This window comes from Leptodactylus fuscus, chromosome 1 (genome assembly GCF_031893055.1).
Source record: "Leptodactylus fuscus isolate aLepFus1 chromosome 1, aLepFus1.hap2, whole genome shotgun sequence".
In the NCBI taxonomy this organism is placed as follows: domain Eukaryota; kingdom Metazoa; phylum Chordata; class Amphibia; order Anura; family Leptodactylidae; genus Leptodactylus; species Leptodactylus fuscus.
In genome coordinates this window covers 322,910,813-322,925,119 of record NC_134265.1, presented here as the reverse complement: position 1 = coordinate 322,925,119, position 14,307 = coordinate 322,910,813, and the positions used below count along the sequence as shown (strand labels likewise).

The window sequence follows — 14,307 nt, the reverse complement described above, 5'->3', positions numbered from 1 at the left end:
GTGTAGCAGGGAAAAAAAAATGCCATCTCAGCCAGGATGGCATCCCTGACCTCGGAGGCACTGTGCTGTCTGTCCCCCAAGCTGATGAGCTTCAGCACCGCCTGCTGACATCTCCCCACACCAGTGTTTTAGCGTTTGCCGCTAGTAGCTGTGGTGGAGGTTGCAGCGTCGTAGGGTTTCAGTCTACTCCTGCCATGAATTTTGGCCTGGGAGAGGAGATAGGCCACCCCAGTTTGCACCCGGGGAACAGACTCCACCACATTCACCCTGCCTGTCATTAAAGATAAGCACTGCAGCATCCCTGACCACAGGCGCTTGTCCAAGTGTCGGTGGTCAAGTGGACCTTGCAGCAAAGCGCGGAACTAAGGGCTCACCTGATGTTGAGTGACACGTGCTGGTGCAAGGCGGGGACGCCACACCGGGAGAAGTTGAGACGGCTAGGGACGGCATAGTGAGGTGCCACAGTTGCCATCAGGTCCGGGAAGGCGGGAGTTTCAACAAGCCGGAACGCCAACCTCTCCTGGGCCAGCAGTTTAGCGATGTTGGCGTTCTAGGCTTGCGTGGGTGGGTGGTTAGCGGTGTATTTCTGCCGGCGCTCCAATGTCTGAGAGATGGTGGGTTGTTGTAAAGAAGCGCCTGATGGTGCCTTTGATGGTGCAGGAGAAGGAGATAAGACAGAAACAGGGGAGGATGAGGGAGAAGTCAACAAAGTGGCGGAGGCAGATGAAGTGATGTCCTGGCTCGTCCTCTGGAGTGCATCGCCAGCACTGTGAGCAGAGGCAGTGGCATGAACGGCGGGCGACGTTTGTCCTGCCGTTGCTGCCTGCCACTGATTCCATTGCTTGGATTCCAAATGACGGTGCATTGAAGTGGTGGACAGGTTGCTCTTCTCAGGGCCCCTACTCGATTTCGAGAGGCAAATTGTGTAGACGACACTATATCTGTCCTCGGCGCATTCCTTGAAAAAACTCTACACCTTCAAGAAACGTGCCCTCGATGGGGGAGTTTTTCTGGGCTGGGTACAAAAGGGAACATCTTCGGACATTCCGGGTCTGGCCTGGCTTCGGCAAAGCAGCTGACCTCTGCCTCTGGACATGTCTCTGCCTCTAGCTACCCTTTTTGGTGCTGCACCTGCCTCAACATCCACACTACTTTCCCAGCTTGACATCTGCCTTGTCCAGGTGGGGTCGGTGTCCTCGTCGTCCACCACCTCCTCTTCCAACTCCTGTCTCGCCTCCTCCTCCTGCACAATGCGCATGTCAACTGGCTGCCCTGACAGCAACTGCGTCTCATCGTCGTCGATGAGGGTGGGTTGCTGGTCATCCGCCACCAAATCGACCGGAGATGGAATGGAGGAGACTCTAGTGTTTGAGCATCTGGACACAGATACTCGTCTGTTAGGTCCGTGGAATCGCGAAATGGAGGGGCAGGTTGCGGTACAGTCAAAGGAAGGGAGAACAGCTCTGGGGAGCAGGGACAGTTGGGGTTATTGTTCTGGGAAGATTGGGAATTTTGGGTGGAAGGAGGACAAGACTGTTGGGTAAGAGGAGGTAGAGGCTGACTGGCTGGTGGACAATGTGCTTTAAGCGTTATCCGACAGCCATTGCAAGACCTGTTCCTGGTTCTCGGGCCTACTAATCTTTGTACCATTCAGCCTAGTTAATGTGGAACTTTTGTGCAAAGCGCAGAACTTAGGGCCCGCCTGATGTTAAGGGACACACGCTGGTACAAGGCTCAACTCACCCTAAGTGCCAAAAACACTGCTGGTGCAAGGCTCTACTCATGCCAAGGGCCTCAATCTCTGCTGGTAGCTCAGCTTAAGGTCATGTAACTTTGTTTGGAAGGGCTCATGTTAAGGGCTAGAAAAGTGAATTTTGGAAGGTCTTACCACATCACACACACACACACACACACACACTCAAAATGACAGTTAAGGGTGAGGGCTTTTGGAATTCCCATTGCCTATTCCATTTGTGGTTGTCATGGGGAACGTGATTTAAAGGGGTGGTTGTTACTGTTTGTTGAGCTTAAATTGGGGTTTGTGTCCATCCATTTGGGGAGTAAAGAAGGTTTCCAGGTATTTTCCCACTTTGATAGAGGTTTTTTTGAATGTGGAAAGTGTGTAGTTGTTAGGCTGTGATGTTGGGGTAATAGAGGGTCTTTGGTGTGTTAGATGCCCCCAGACATGCTTCCCCTGCTGTCCCAGTGTCATTCCAGAGGTGTTGGCATCATTTCCTGGGGTGTCATAGTGGACTTGGTGACCCTCCAGACACGGATTTGGGTTTCCCCCTTAACGAGTATCTGTTCCCCATAGACTATAATGGGGTTCGAAACCCGTTCGAACACACAAACATTGAGCGGCTGTTCGAATCGAATTTCGAACCTCGAACATTTTAGTGTTCGCTCATCTCTAGTAGTCAGGCAGCGTGCACACCACTCCATTCTCTTCAATGGGAGCACTGGAGATAGCCGCGCTGCTTGATCAGAAAAAGTCCCCATTATGAGGGGGGTCTGCAATGTTGGACTGTCCACATCCATGACTTGTTTTGTGCAAAGAAAATGTACTACCATGTTACATATGTATATACTGTAAAGCTGACAGCATACTGAATGCAGTACACTGCCAGTTTTGCAGGTATGTGCCCCCATGCCAGAGATATCGGTGAACTCTCAGAGGGGTAAGCCTCACAGATCATTGTCATTGCTGGGTGATGAGCAACTCCGTACCCAGGGGTGAACCTACCCCTTTTGCTGCCCGAGGCGAACTACAGAAAGCCGCCCCCCCCCCCCTGTGAGGAGGGGGCGGGGTGAAGGGGCGTGGTCGAGCGAAGGGGGCGTGGTTTAGAGAAGGGGCGGGGCTTAGCGCTCGCTTCAGATCGCCTCATGGGAGGTGCGGCGCTGTCCGTACCCTAGAGTTGTACTGTCGGGGGGTCATTCCTTACCATCAGCGATGAGGCTGAGGTATGAAGCTGGTCCTCTGACAGTTCAGTAATATCGGTACCAAAACTAATGGCAATGACATGAAGATTTTGGTTTTAAGGGGGAATTTCAAATCTAAGAGACACAGGAGACTATGGGAATATAAACTCATGACTCATACTACATATTGGTCTAACTACTATGGAGGCAGTATAGGCATTTACTACGGGACTGAGGTCCATCTCACTGACTGAAACTGAAAGGGTCACTGCTGGTCGGCTGGATTAATAGACAGAGGCAGAGGTAAGCAGGTAAGCACACCCTGTTGTAACTGTAGATAAAAGTTTTTTAATTTCTCTTTTTTATTCTTCATATGAATTTACTTTAAAATAACATTTGTGTTTTTTTGGAAAGAAATGGGGGCAATTATCGCTTTTACTATGGGGCACCTATAATTTCTATATATACCTCTACACAGAAATAATCATTCCATACATAGTACAGACCCGCATAGTAAAGGTAACACAGTGAAAGCCATAAAATATGTCTGTAAGAAAATTGTGTTTACATCAAGTTCGTCATTTATATAAGTAATTTACAGGTCAATTTCATTCAAGTCAGTAGGAAGGATCTGCAGTCACTCAAAGTTGCTACAACATGTATGGTGCTGTGTCTGGTATACAATAAAGAAGTCGGAGCACTCACCGATCTTACACTAGGTTCACACTAGCGGTTGAGTCTCAGTATGATACTCTGTTCCCCATTCCTGTAAGCGGGATGTTTCTCTCTGCCATTTTGGAGTCTATGGGGTCCGCAGATCTCCATGGGTAACTGCGTTTTAAGCGGATTGGGTTTACATTTTTTGGGTCCCCACCAAAACGCTAGTGTGAACCTAGCGTAATAATGATTACTTATGCTAAGGATAGACCATAGATGAAAGTCCTGGAATTTCCCTTTAGGACGGGGCCCCATGGGACGGAAACGCCGCAATTTGCCCATGGCGGAAATGCCATGGGAAAAATTGCAACGTTTTACAGTAAGTGCAAAGCAAATCCCATGCCCACTTTGTGGTAAAAACCGCTGTGCGGACACGCCACGATTTCCAAAACCGACGCAGTTTTGGAAGTCGCAGCATGTCAATTATATCAATGGAAACGCCTGTGATTTCCCAATAGATATAATTGTAACAAAGTCCGTGGAGGAAAATTCTGCAAACTTTCTGTTTAAAGCACTGCGGGAAGAGCCGTGATGTGTTGACGCCACAGTTTTTCCAGTAGCGCTTTATTGCTGTGGGGCCTTAAAGGGTTTATCTGACTCTTTTTTTTTTGTAAAAGTTTAATAAAAGCTGCTGAAGAGGCCACAAACATAAAAAAAAATTAAAAAAAATAAATAAAAATACTCACCTGTCCCCATTTTCAGCTTTATTAACCTCATTAAATATTTTAAAAAAGTCTGACAACCCCTTTAAGGCTAAAAAAAAATCGCCAATAATTGACTCGACCAGATTACACAATTGTTTCTTTTCTGTCTATATTTGTTCTTTTGGCCCAAACAATTTAATTTTGATAATTCACTTTTTATTTTGACTGCTGGGGTCATGAGATTTAAGCCGTAGGTTGAGATTGGCCATGAACCAAAATTTTAGCCTAATTTATCTGCTGTGCTGTATAAATCTTAGGGAAAAAATTCTTTCCAGACACAAAGGACACCTCTAACTCTTTCCAGAAGGATATGTGATGACAGCTAATTATCCTCCAATTTGTCTAAGGGCTAATCACAGAAGATATCTGGCAGGTAGGACAGCTTTGGGACCACCATAATTCCCTTTGTGTTGTCAAATAACAAGCCATTATTCTTGCAGGAGATATAAGCCAGTTACAACTAATGTAGAAATCCATTTACAAATCCACTATGAAGATGAGGTTCATGCAGCTCTCAAGGTTAAAAAAAAATCTTATAACACAATTTACGTTGACATAGAAACAAATATCATTAATTCAGTAAAAAAAATCAATTTCAACTCCAGATTTGACCATCATTAGTAATATATCTGGCAAGTGTAAAATGTAGGTTTTTGTAATAAATTTTAATTACCAAATTTGCAATGTTCACCTTTACTTGAGTTTGGATTGGTTTTTCATGAAACCAATTTAATAGAATATTACAATGTGCTAAGCTAACATGTCAGAAATTCACTGGGTGAATTTGATGTGTGTGGGGTGCAGGTTTTGGATCCCCAGAGATCAGATACTGCATGAAAAATCCATATCACCATAGGGCTCACAGTCTAAATTTCCTATCGATATGTCTTTAGCAGGTGGGAAGAAACATATAACACCGGGAGAACATAAAAGTCTATGCACGTGCTGTTTTTTGATGTATTCAAATCCAGGACTCAAAGTGCTGCAAGGCATCTGTGCTAACCATTGAGGGTGTAGTATTAGTACTAGGGTCTAGTACTGCTACTGAAACCAGGAAGAAGGCAAGACAGAGACAGTGAGTCCTAAACTTGACCCAGTCCCTGTCTACTTGCCAGACCTGCCCTAGGCGACAGATGACAACTTGACAATGGACCCTTCTCTGAATAAGTGTACACAAAGCAAGACAATACAAACAACACAGAAGAGGAGTCAGCAAGCAAAGGGTCAAAGCTAGAGAGACAAAGCAGTACAAAATCGTAATCCAAAAGAGTGGTCAAAAGGGAAGCCAAAGGTCAGAGGTCAGTAATACAATAGTAAGAGAAGTAGGAAGCTAGCAAGGACAAAGTCACAGGACAGAGTCACAATAGCCAGCAAACCTGTGTGGGCTGATGACCTGTAAATAGGAAGTGTTGTGGAATCAAAAGCTTATAAACTGACTTTAAATTCATCCATTGGTTTTAGAAATGACTCATATGAAAGCTGAAACCCTCCCAAATGTTTTTTTGTTAAGAAAATAAATTGGTTTCACCACTGAAATATCGATCATTTAATGAACACAGAAAGGTCAGATTTTGGCAAGACAAAAGTTTTGTCGCCCCTATAAAGTAATGTGAAAATCAAACCAATAATTCACTTCAAATACAAAGATATGTTTCTTAACATTGGTGAATGAAGTTGTGGTGCTATTAGAGCCATATTTAATATTTTGTGTGACTTCCGTAAACTTGAAGGATGGCATCCATGCGTTTCGACAATGATTCATACAATTAATTGATGAAGTCATCGGTAATAGCAAAGAATGCAGTCTTACATGCCTCCCAGAGTTGTCTGCCAAGCTTCCTCTTTCATCCTACCCCAAACATGCTCAATGATGTTCATGTCTGGTGACTGGACTGGCCAGTGCTGTAGCACCTTCATCTTCTTTGCCTTGAGGAACTTTAATGTAGAGATGGATGTATGAGATGGAGCACCATCATGCGGCAAAATTTGACCCCTTTTATGATTGGGAATGTAAGAGGAAGCTAATACTTGTTGATATTTTAGGCTATTGATATTGCCTTCCACCTTGCAAATGTTTCGCATACCCCCATACTGAATGTAACTCAAGACCATGATCTTACACCCAGAAAACAGTTAAGTTTGGTGGTGGAATCTTGGAGCCATACGGGCTCCAGTAGGTCTCCTGCAGTATTTGCGATGGCTGTAGTTTAATTCAATTGAAGATTCATCTGAGAAATCCTCCTTCTGCCACTTTTCCAGCGTCCATCCATTTAGTAGGCTGTGGGCCTTTAATTGCCTTTTGTTTAGTGATGGCTTCTGGGCACTAATTCGACCATGGGGGACATTTCGAGGCAGAACCCTACAAACTGTTCTAGCTGACACAGGGACTTGAGGTGACCAGAACTGTTGGAGCTCTCCAGCAGTGGAAGAGGGGCTGGTTTTGATTTTCTAACCAACAAACGCTCCTCCTGAGCAGTTGTCTTGCGGGGTCTGCCGGACCAGGACTTGTCAAAATCATCTCCAGTCTGGTCAAATCTTTTTTTTTTTATACTTTGTATTTGACGCTGAGACACATTAAAGGTGCAGCCACCTCTCTAGTGGATCTGGTCTTCAGCTTCTTGATATCAAGGCTTTGGTCGCAGGGTTGATTTTTGACATGTTGTCATAGGTGAAGTTGCAGTTCAAGTGAAGGTCTGGGGTGCTGGAGTTCTTCTTACACACACCCACTAATTAACCGATCAATTAGTGAGCACCGGCGAGGCTGTACACTAGGATTTGGTGCATTATACGACAAGGCGACAAAACTTTTGTCTTGCCAAAATCTGACCTTTCTGTGTTCATTAAATGATCAATATTTCGCCATTGAAACCAATTTATTTTCTTAATAAAAAACACATTTGGGAGGGTTCCAGCTTTCATATGAGTCATTTCTTAAACCAATAGATGAATTTAAAGTCAGGTTATAAGCTTTTGATTCCACAACATGGATAAGCGTCAGAACTTTCGTCAGGAGATTCAGGAGGCTATATCTTCTAATTTTACAAAATATCATCCCTATACTTTATGTACTTTTTATTTTAGAGACACATTCGTTTCTCCATTAAAAGGACATAACTGTTCCTTTGGAAGCCTATGATGTAACTTAATGTACTGTATGATTTCAGATCTAGGCAGTGCATAACACATAGAGAGTACTAATAATTACAATAAACCATGAGTCGTTCCTGATGTGACTCTGACAGATATACCACTTTTACAGGAATTATTTAATGCCGCTTTTTTATCACAAAGCCTCAAGCATATAATATTGTCTTACATGTTGAAAGTAATAATCCACTAGACTTCACTTAGAAAGGTAATTGTTTCCAGCAGAAGTACCATAGAACAGTGAAGCTGTAATAGAAAGTTGTACAGAGAGTCTTCTTTCCCGGTACGGAGGGAGTTAAATGAAATAGTTGAACAATGTCAGTCTTCACGCTCTTGCTGTTCCCCGCTCCCCTGAAAAAAGCAGCTGTGCGGAAAAGACGTATAGAATCCAATATATCTAATAAGCATCTCAGCCCCATTCGGCCCGAGGACAAGCATTGCTATTACAAAGAAAATAGTTAGGATCTTAAATAGTTGAGTCTTGGAGCTGACAGAAGCCATTCGATAGATAAGTGAAGACTAAATGAACAACATTCAATACATAGGCGGCTGCCCTTTTTACTGGAGTACACATACCAAGTTGTGAAAATGTCAAAGAATTGATAGGATGGGATCATCTGCCGCATGTGCCGGCTGAATAAATGGAGGACGTAGATAGAGCTGGATGTGAAATTACTATTTCTTCCCATTGCAATGGCAAAAACTAATCCTGAGGTTCAGGCTTCTTGTAGCTGAGAAATATTGATCTGAATGTATTTACTTAGGTTGGAAAATATCAAATTAATTTTAAAAAGAAAAACATTACAATAATTTTAGGCTTACAGGTCCCAAGGGTTTAGCAGCATTTGCTGACAATCTGTGCCAGTGTGCTACCTTTCCCAGCATACTTGGCTGCCTGGCTACCTCTGTGCATTCTTCTGTCCTATTTAGGATTAGTGTGCTCACCTCCTAAGCCTCCTTCTGCCAATCCCTGTCTGCCTGTAGATACCTCTGTTTCTCTAGTCACACCCATTGTTTAGTTGTCTGTCTCAAAATCTGTTTTTGGATGCATGAAAGGAGTTATGTCTCTGTTTGATGCCAAAATCATGTCTGTTATTCTGTGGATGTAATTGTCCCTCTGCCATGTATTCCTTTCTGTGTGGTTGCATTTGTACATTTGCCCATCTGCCATATTTGTATCTCTGCTACTTCGGCTTATGGGCTTCTTTTATGCTTAGAAATCTGTTACCTGTTCCTTTTGGGCTTCTGTTATGTATATACCTCTGCTACCTGTGGTGTATGGGTGTCTGTTATGGTTATACCTCTGCTTTCTGTGACTTTTGGGCTCCTGCTGTAAATGTTTGGTCTATGGGATCTCGTAATATCTTCTGCTATGAATATTTGGCAATCACCTTTCGTTATGTTAATTCCTCTGCTACCTGTGGCCTATGGTCTTCTGCTATGTATGCACCCCTCCTACCTGTGGACTACAGTCTTCTGCCATGTATGTATCTTCTACGTGTGGCCTTTAGGCTTCTGTTATGAATGTTAGACATGTTATGTATGTACCTCCACTACTCCTCCTGATGTCATGTTTTGGGTTCCTGTCTTAGACGTGACCTGGTCTGGATCTTCTGGTCTGTTCCTGAGTTAGTACTGCTGCTAGCTGTCCCGTACTGTCTATTTTTACTACGTGTATCTATTCTGTCTACTCTGATTTTAACCTGTATTCACACTGTGGTGTGCTGCACAATAGTCCCTAACATGTCTGGTCAGTTGCTTCCAATAGCAGGACCCCCTCAGGAGGTAGCGACCTGGTAAACTCTCCGCAGTGAAGTCCAGATTCTTGAATGGGAGTTAATGAGAAAATATGGGAGTGTGCTTAGATAACGTCCTTAGACGTGGCACAATTGCTCTAAAATCCACTTTGCATTACACAAGGTAAAGACTTTGGGGGCTGCCAGACTCAGTCCCAGTTACAAAACAGAAGCTAAGAAGTTTTGTTTGAGCAATGGTTGTCTTATTCTTACAGTTCTAGTAGTCAGTTTCTCTGTCGGTGTAGATTTGACAATTGAGCAGTGCCATGGTACGATGACCCTAATATAGGGTTAAGTGGTAGGCACTAGAGATGAGCGAATAGTAAAATGTTCGAGGTTTGATATTCCTTTCGAGTAGCCCCTCAATATTTGACTACTCAAATCAAATATTGAACCCTATTATAGTCTATGGGGGGAAAATGCTCGTTTCAGGGGTAGGCAATGTTCGATCAAATTATACTTACCAAGTCCATGAGTGAGGGTCGGGCTGGATCCTCTGAGAAGTCTTCTCCGTGCAGCGTCCCCGCGGCATCTTCCGGCTCTTCATTCACTCTGCCAGGCATCGGGCCTGGGCAGAGCCGACTGCGCATGTCCGCTTGTAGTGGCAGAGTGAATGAAGAGCCAGAAGACGCCGCGGGGAAGTTGCACGGAGAAGACTTCTAAAGGTAGGAGAAGAACCAGTGTTGATTAGCTGACTGTATAGCATTCGGCCAATCAATGCTGGTTCTGCATCGAACTTTTACATTCGAACAGCGAGTGGTACTCGATCGAGTACGAGTATTTTGAATACCGTAGTATTCGATCGAATACCTACTCGATCGAGTACTACTCGCTCATCTCTAGTAGGCACTATTATAGACATATTTTGTGAGATGGAGGGTTATGTAACAGAGTAAAAGAGGAGGGGGAGTTAGTGTAGCAGCTACACAGGAAGCTACACAGCAGGAATGTAACACCAAGTAAACAAATACAGAGGATGCAGCAGCAACCAGAGACACCTAGAAATCCCTCCAAACACTGCTAAAGGTATATGGGTATACATATTAACCCATCACTAGCACTAACAGACCTTTATAAAAAAAAAAAAAAAAAAAAAAAAAAAAAACATTTTCTGCTCGGAAAACCCCATTAAGTAGAGAACTTAGGAACAATCATATACTTATCACCTATTTGCGGATAAGTGATAAATGAATGAATATACTGTGTCGCCAAATAGGTTTGGCTTACAATATGACAACACAATTTTTATTTTTTTTTTTAACAAAGATTTATATTTTTAGAAATGGAAATATAAAAAAAAAAACAAAACTTGATAGTCTTCAGTAGTCGATAACTTTTTAATGGCTAACTAATAATGATGACAGATTACAACATTTCGGAACTCTCGGCTCCTTTTTCAAGTAGAGTTCCGAAAAGTTGTAATCTGCCATCATTATTAGTTAGCCATTAAAAAGTTATCAACTACTGAAGACTATCAAGTTTTTATATATATATATATATATATATATATATATATATATATATATATATGTATATATATATTTCCTACCCACTGGCTAACATGGTACGAGAACAAACATTTTCCTTATTTTTAGAAATGGTTAAAGAATGAAAAATATCAGAATCTATATCAATTTGAAACCAACCTGAAGAATAAAGTTAACTTACTATAAAACCCCAAATAGCTCAAAAAACAATGTCAGGATTGACATGAATATACTATCAATAAATAATATAGCACATTAAATGGAGCCATTAGAATATTCAACCTGTCCAGCAAAAAACAAGACCTCATACAGATAAATTGATGGAACAATAAAACAATAATATCATCCTGGATGAAGCATATAACCCTAACAGAAACTGCTAAAATAGGAAAAATATTATCAACGGGATTGAAAATAATCACTAGGGGATATCCAAAACTAAGTGCTTATTGGTACAAAGGTTTTCTATTGTAAATTAAGCATGGATTTCCATGTATTCTTGGTTCATTACAGACACTAGCAGCCTGTATGTCAGACAGTTCAGTTGTGGTCGCCTGTCCTGCCATGACTTAATAACAATCAATAGATCACAGCTACAACACTCATTTCAGCCTCCCCAAATGTCTGACCGTCCATCCCGGCATCTCACAGTGTTTTAGCTTTTCTGGCATTTACAAACACTCTCCTGAGTGCTGTGACTTAGCGTGTCATGTTGATAAATTGATCAATATTCTAAAAATCTTTAAAGCTACCGTGCAGAGTGATATGTACCTTAGGCTCATCTCTTACGGGTCTATGAATACATCCCTGTATTTTCCCGCCGCTATAATGATGCACCTTAGGCTCATCTCTCTCGGTTCTATGAATACATCCCTGTGCATTCCTACCTGCTATAAGGTGAAAAAGTGGCTTACATCCCTTAATAAAGTTTCATTTTTTGTCTTCCCCTCCCATATACATAGTAAGGACAGCAGAGCTATAAAACAACTGTCTAAGATACACAATCTCAATACTACACAAGACACCCGGATATTACCTTTTAATTAAATGTAGCCCCGTGAGCCTGGAAGCATCCTGTACCTATAGATATATGATCTCTTCTCAAAATTAAAGAGATTGCATCATTAGAATCCCTTTTTTAATGAATTTCTTATTTCTTTCCTATGTAAATGAGTTTTCAGACAGCACAGGGGGCGTCCCCTGTGCTGTCCGAAAACTCTCCAGCGACGCATCCATCTTCTTCTGCCGACCACCTCTTCACCATATCACCGGCTGCATTTTCATCGAAAAGCGCCAACTGCACATGTATGTCGGCCATTTTCCTGTGGTCCAACGGGCACTCATGTAAGAGGCCACAGGTAAATGGTCAATGGACATGTACAGTCGGCGCTTTTGGATGAAGATGTGACCAGTGATGCAGCGAAGAGGCGGCTGGCAGAAGAAAATGAAAACGTTGCTGGGGAGTCTTCGGACAGCACAGAGGACGCTCCCCGTGCTGTTTGAGCAAAGGGGACGCCTCATTACTGTCTGAAAACTCATTTACATATGGAAGAAATAAGAAATTTCTCAGGAACGGTGGCGCGGATGAGAAAAAAGACAGGTAAGAGAAGAATAGCCTTTCTTAAGACTATTCCGACGTGTACTTAGTTAAAAAAGGGATTCCAATCGTAGAATCCCTTTAATGTATATACAGTATAATCTCTCTGATGCTAGGTTCACACCTGTCTTTGGGTTTCTGTTCTATGGGTCTTCTTGGGGACCCAAGAAATGGAAACCCAATCTGCTTGAAAAGTAGAGATGAGCGAACAGTAAAATGTTCGAGATTCGATATTCGTTTCGAGTAGCCCCTCAATATTCGACTACTCGAATTGAATATCGAACCCTATTATAGTCTATGGGGGGAAAATGCTCGTTTCAGGGGTAGGCAACGTTCGATCAAATTACACTTACCAAGTACACGAGTGAGGGTTGGGCTGGATCCTCCGAGAAGTCTTCTCCGTGCAGCGTCCCCACGGTGTCTTCCGGCTCTGAATTCACTCTGTTAGGCATCGGGCCTGGGCAGAGCTGACTGCGCATGTCCGCACTACAAGCGGGCATGCGCAGTCAGCTCTGCCCAGGCCCGATGCCTGGCAGAGTGAACTCAGAGCTGGAAGACGCCGCGGGGACGCTGCACGAAGAAGACTTCTAAAGGTAGGAGAAAAACCAGCGTTGATTGGCCGACTGTATAGCATTCGGCCAATCAATGCTGGTTCTGCATCAAACTTTTCCATTCAAATAGCAAGTGGTACTCAATCGAGTACGAGTATTTCAAATACCGTAGTATTCGATCGAATACCTACTCCATCAAATACTACTCGCTCATCTCTATTAAAAAGCGGTTACCGACAAAAACCTGCAGACCCCACAACTATAATGGGGTCCATCTGGTTTTCACCCGAAAAATGAAGAGAGAAAAGTCCTGTTGGAATGGGTGAAGGAATGATGGAATCCCCAAATGGTGATGTGAACCCAACCTTGATAATACAGTCTTATACTTGCCAAATACCACCACCATATAGGGGTCAAATAATACATCCATACCATGACCACACACTACTGTGGAAGAGGTTTTAGGCAAGTGTGGAAAAAATGCTGTAAGACGAATGCTTTAAAAATAGAAGTGTTAAAGGGATTGTCCACAAATTTCAAGACTTAGGTAGGAGATCGAGAAAAGGTGAAAAAAAAACATACTCGCCTCTCCCCAGAACTTTGTTGTCCTGCACTATCGTCCAGTTGAGCTTTTGCTGTGCCTTTGCTGGCAGCAGTCCTGTGCTGTACATAAACGCTAAGACCAACGAGTAGCTTCAGGAAAGGAACCAGAGACATATGTCAGTGATGTCAAATGTTCCTTTCCTGTACTAGCCAATACTTCTATATATATTATTATTCTTATCCTCTTAACCTGTACATATATATATATATATATATATATATATATATACATATATATATATATTATCACCCATATAGATTATCCTACATATGCCTAGCCCCAAGTAAATTCCATTAAGTATAATATCCGTCATATAAGCTGATATCTCATTATCCCATGTAACATCTGTATCTGCTCTGCAATCCTTAAATAGATCCCTATTCATTTTTCCCCGGCTGCAGCGCTCCATCCAATGTAATTTAATTGACACGATACAGAGTTTAATTGGCATATTAAAGAATTTGTGCGGCAGCTTCACACTTTTGGTTGAAATCTTTTACTAAGCCATAACCTCTTCACAAGTCTACAAATGATTCATCGTGCTTCATCAAACATGGGGGACAACAAGCAAATCTGTATAACACTCATCGCAGAATGTTACAGTGCTCTTTTTATGAATGAGAAGTTATGGAAGTGGAATACACTGTACTTATATGAAAACGAGGGGTCTGAATTTAGAGACATTTACATAAGTAATAAGAGGTGGAATAGCAGAGGGATATCCCATGACTTGATGATTTTGGAGGTTTAGCTACTGGGACCCCATGATTCTAGGAATGGAGAAT

At 42.6% G+C, this 14,307-nt stretch overlaps 1 protein-coding gene across 3 annotated transcripts in view; it reads right to left on the bottom strand.

Moving 5' to 3' along the window:
- Positions 1 to 14,307, bottom strand: part of NWD2 (NACHT and WD repeat domain containing 2) — a 156,456-nt gene that overhangs the window by 135,871 nt on the left and 6,278 nt on the right. The window contains exon 2 of one of the 3 annotated variants that reach the window (XM_075260295.1): positions 8,064 to 8,120. The exons of the other annotated variants lie outside the window; for them this stretch is intronic. The gene's annotated coding sequence lies outside the window, so the exon portion shown is untranslated. The remainder of the gene's footprint in view (positions 1 to 8,063; positions 8,121 to 14,307) is intronic. 3 annotated transcript variants of the gene reach the window in all.